The following is a 5,666-nucleotide window of genomic DNA, read 5'->3' on the forward strand; positions in this document are numbered from 1 at the left end:
GTGAATACTCCACACAGACCCACCTGAGGCGGTTCCCTGAAATGGTGAGGCAGCAGTGCTAACCACTGAGCCATCGTGCTGCCTATTATTGCTTACTGTAATGTCTGTTTCATGACTTGTAATTTATTTTATTGTTTTAAATAAACCAACTCATAGAGATAATGGATTGATTATGGGACCATTATCTTTAACCTCAAAGTGAAAGGCTGGAGAAAACACTGTGCACATGAGGCCTATTGCACAAGCAGCTTAATCTGCGAAGGTGTGTGAGGCAACATGTGGGCAAGGAACAAAAGTAGGCCACTCCGCCCTTTGAACCTGCTCCCCCATTCAATAGGATCGTGGTTGATTTGATTTTAACCTCAACTCGACATTCTCTGATAATGTTCCATACCTTCAGTCATCAAGAATCTATCTCCCTCTTCCTAGGGAAAATATAGGGTCGGGACATGGGTCTGGATTAGTTACTCTTCGGAGGGTTTCTGTGGCCTTGTTGGGCTGAAGGGCCTGTTTCCACACTGGATGGATTCTAAATTCTGCATCCACTGCCTTTGAAGGAGGGGAATTCCAAAGACTGACAATCTCTGAGAGAAAAACATGTTTCTGAATCTCTGTTTTGAATGGATTCTCCCTTAATTTTAAACAGTGATCCGTAGTTCTGGATTCTCCCACAAGAGGAAACATCCTTTCCACATCCACCTGGCCAAGGACCCTCAGGATCTTGCTTGTTTCAATGAAGTCTTGCATTCAGTTTCCCCTCACATTACACCATAATGTTCTATGAACTTTCCTGATGACTTGCTGTACCTTCATACTAACCTTCTGAGGTTAATGCACAGAGACCCAGATATGGTTCTGGGGACACAGGCTCTAATCCCACCGTGGATGATGGGGAATTTAAATTAAATTAAAAAGTCTGCAATTAAGAGTCTAACAATGACCATTCATCCATGTGGATTGTCAGGAAAACCCATCTGGTTTGTAAACGTCCTTTAGGGATGGGAACTGCTATCCTTACCTGGTCTGGCCTACATGGAAATCCAATCCCACAGCAATGTGGATGACTGTTAACTGCCCTCTGGGGCAAACAGGGGTGGGTAATAAATGCTGTCCTCGGCAGTGACACCCTCATCCTGTCAATGAATGAAAAAGAAAAATTTGACTATAAATAATCAATAAGCATAAAAGTCATTTGTAATGAATGAGCAGCCTTTGTTACAGACCCTCATTATCTCCTGATTTATTCTCTTTCCCACCATAAAGCTACTGTTAGGAAGCATGGAGACTATTCCTATCAGCTCTTGGATCTCTCCCCTATTTGTACTGCTTTCCAGAACACGTGTCTTCCTGCTCCAGCCTCCACTCCTCACCCTCACACTGTTCTCCCTCTCTCCACTCCTGACCTCTCACACTGTTCTGCAGCCTCCGCTCCTCACCCAGACCTATTTAAGACCAGAAGTTATAAGATTAAGGTGGAAGTATTTTTTGACCCTGTGTGTGGTAGATATATGGAATATGCTTCCTGAGAGGGTGGTGCAGGCTGAAAATTACACAACCTTTAAAAACATTTGGATGAGCACTTATAATACCTGGGCATGGTAGGATCCAGACGACTGCAGGTAAATGGGATTAGTGTGGTTGAGTGTTTGTTGGTCAGCATTGACATGGTGGGCCGAAGGGCCTGTCTCTATGCTGTGTGACTCTCGAACCTGGGTCCCTGGCTCTGTGAGGCAGCAGTGCTGTGTCACCCATATTGAGGGAGGCACACAAAAAAATCAGCACAAAAGTTGATAAGAAATCAGCTCTTCCTGTTTTTGAAAACCCCATCCACATCACCCAGTTAGCAAATTAAAACAAACGATGTGTTATTAGCACAGCTCCCTGCCGGGGTGGTGAAGGGGAGGTGTGGTCACTGGTAAGATAACAAAGACATAGGAAGAGAGGGAGTGGACCCAATTAAAATGGAAGGGGAGTGATTTGGGTGGAATCTGTGAATGGATACTTACCCATCTGACAGAGTGCCCTCCACCTGGCAATCTATTTTACATGATGTGGAAACATAGAGGATAGGAGCAGGAGTAGGCCATTTGGCCCCTCCAGCCTGCTATGCCATTCGATATTATTGAAGCTGGTCATGGATCACATTACTATAATCCATCCCTACCCCATATCACTTGATTCTTTAGCCACAAGAGCTTTCTTGATTACATCATGTTTTGGCCTCAACCACTTTCTGTGACAGAGAATTCCACAGGCTCACCACTCTATGGGTGAAAACATTTTTCCTCATCTCTGTCCTATAGAGTTTACCCCTTAACCTTAAACCATGTGCCCTGGTTCTGGACTTTCCCACCATTGAGAACAGCCTTTCTCCATCTAACTTGTCTCGTCCTGTTCCAATTTTATAGCTTTCTCCAAGATTCCCTTCCTTCATTCTTCTAAACTCCAGTGAACACAATCCTCACCAACTCAACCTCTCCTTATACGTCAGGCCTGCCAGCACAGAAATCAAATACCATTCAGTAATTAATATTACTCAGCCCAATGTAGAACACAGACTTTGTAGGTCAGGGTTAGAAGACAATCATTGCCGGTTCTAAAATTCAGGCTTCGAGTGCAGTAATCTCAATGGAATCATTGGATACAATCGTACAACAGCAGAAAGATGGGAGGTGTAGATGGAGCGTGCAGACAGCGGTGTAGACAGTAGGTGCAGGTGGTGGGTGCAAACAGAGGGACTAGACAGTGGCTGTGGATGCTGGGTTCAGATAGTGGGTACAGACGGTGGTGCAGACGGTGGTGTAAATGGTAGTGTAGACACAAGCAAGACCTTGCGTGGTGATCACATGGGTGGCTATGTGGAATCACACAGAGAGCAGCCAGTGAGCCTGATACAGTCAGGGACACCCCCTGGTGCTGAAGTTCATTCTGCTGCTGACAAAAGTTACATTTTAACTGAAACTGCACTCCCTCCCTACACGATCCCCTCTTGTCCCCACATGCCTCACTGCAACACAATGAGATGCCAGCCAGCACCTTGTGCCCTCGTTCAGTCTCCATTGACCTTGTCTCCATTAGCCTTGACCCTCCTCCCAAGCACTTACTTGGGCCTTCACTGAAGCTTGAGCCATTTCCTCTGACCCTTGATCATATATTTGCCATCTTAGAACTGCCTCACCTAGTCACCATTAACCTGCACTCCTGCACTGCCCTCTCAACATGGAGCACAGATTGATACAGAGCAGAAAAGGTCCTTTGTCCCATTGAGACTGGACCAATATAACTACCACTAAAGGCACTCTCATCCCAATTTCCTGCACTTATCCCAGATCCTTGAATGTTATGATATTTAAAGGTTGTAAGGTTTCCACACTGTACTACCTTCCCTGACAGAGGGTTGCATGTTTATAGTTTTTATCACGTCAGGCTCACGGAGCTTAACAAAAGCTCAACTCATTGGGCATTTTTAAAAATTTGTGGCATGGTGGCTCAGTGGTTAGCATGGCTAACTCACAGCACCAGGGACCCAGGTTCGATTCCAGACCCAGGTCTTTGTTGAATTTGCACGCTCCCCCTGTGTCTGTGTGGATTTCCTCCATGTGCTCCAAGTTTCCTCCCACAATCCAAATATGTGCAGGTTAGGTGAATTGGCCATGTTACAGTGTTCAGGAATGTGTCGGTCAGGGGAAATATTGAGTGAAAGGGCAGGTGAATGAGTCTTAGGGAGTTTCTCTTCAGTGGGTCGATGTGGACTTGTTGGGCCAAATTGGTGATGTCTGTAATGAAATCTTTCAAACCACTCATTTTGTCTCGTGTCGTTTAATTCTTGCACTCCTTGTTTGATAAATGTTTCATTTTTTTCTGATAATATGAGTTCCCTGATGAGCTGCTAACCGTGTCGAATCAGGGAGTCCTGGCTGACAGATAAAAAGGGGAGCGTCAGAAGGACTGATACTCTAGTACCTGACTCTGAATAACAACCTGCCAACCAACCCCCTCCTTCTGTCACCCTCAATCTCCCCAAGCTTACTCTTGTGGCCCCGTCGATCCAGCCTGTGCTACCTTTGGGAGAGGTTGAAGTTCCCTCCATTCCTGATGAAGAGCTTATGCCCAAAATATTGATTATCCTGCTCCTCGATGCTGCCTGACCTGCTGTGGTTTCCCAGCAACACACTCTCAACTCTGATCTCCAGCATCTTCAGTCCTCAATTTCCCCTTCCCCCCACTCGCTCATTACAAACAGAAATGACTGGTGGTGAGTTTAACCCTGAGGGTCATCACAGCTGAGGCAGAGGGAGAGAAGGTCACACCTTCATGGTGGTAGCACCCTTAATTAATCCACTGCAATCACTCTCAGGGCTGCAAGAATTCAACCTCCCTCACTCAGACAGCTCCCTCCCCGTAAGGTAATATTACTGCACCTGGTTTAGGGCAAATTGAGTTTGAAATACGACTATGGCTAGCCAGCACTGGCTGAGCAGACAACCACAACTGCAATGACCCCGGCTCCTTGTAATTGGGGAGCACATTAGAGAGCACAGTGTGCACTGCCTCTGAAATCCCTCCCTTACTGAGAACACACTCTCAGTATTCACCTTTCTTAGCTGCCATTCCAATTTCATGACAAAATCTGTGTCCTATGATCCTGCCCGACTCGCCACCTGATGAAGGAGCAGCAGTCCGAAAGCTTGTACTTCCAAAGAAACCTGTTATACTCTAATCTGGTGTTGTGTGATTTTTAACTTTGTCCACCTCAATGAGCTGCCATCTCAGGCTAAATTGTTTTTCATCTGAGATTTGAGAGGATTAAGGCCTAATCTTCAATCCCCATCACAAAGACTATTCTCTATCCATCACTCAGAGACATCTGCAGGCAACACAGAGTAACACGGTGACACTTAGTGAGATACCTACAGGCAGTGCAGAATAACACACACACACACACACACTCAGAGACACACCTATAGGCAACACTAAGTTAACACACACACACACACACACACACACACACACACACACACACACACACACAACGGAGTCAGGCAGCACTTATTAACATGCACACATCCCTTGCTGCCTGTCGGTGTCTCTTTGAATAACACACCCACACTCAGAGTGACACCTACAGGCAGCATAATGTAGTACACTCACTCAGAGAGACACACAGCCTGCAGTGTCAGTGGTTGGCCTTAGATCATTTCAGGTACAACACAGCATGCAGCAGAGAGTGCACAGTGCGATCCCAGCACCTGAGTTTAGACCAGAGAGTGAACACGGAATGCCTCAGATTGTAATTATTGAATCCCAACAGCTTTCAGTTTCTATTCTGTTTGGAACCTTGTAACCTCCACAGATTCCAGAACAACTGGATTATTTGAAACTGATTGCTGATTGGCTGTCAGTATCATCCAGCACGGATTGACAGGCCACGTCGCCAGTTGTGACAATGTCATGCTGACATGCAGCTAATCAGCTGAATGGAGTGGTCCATTTCCAAAGCACACAGAGACAGAGACTGAATCTTCATCATCTTTATTCCCTTTTCCAGACTGACATTGAGAGAAAACAGACTGCAATTAACAGCCCAGACAGAGGAAGCTGCACAAATTCACAGCTACAATGGCTTTTGAGGAAAACACTTGTGGAGATTTTCTCAATAACATGAG

Source organism: Chiloscyllium punctatum, chromosome 7 (genome assembly GCF_047496795.1).
Source record: "Chiloscyllium punctatum isolate Juve2018m chromosome 7, sChiPun1.3, whole genome shotgun sequence".
NCBI lineage: Eukaryota > Metazoa > Chordata > Chondrichthyes > Orectolobiformes > Hemiscylliidae > Chiloscyllium > Chiloscyllium punctatum.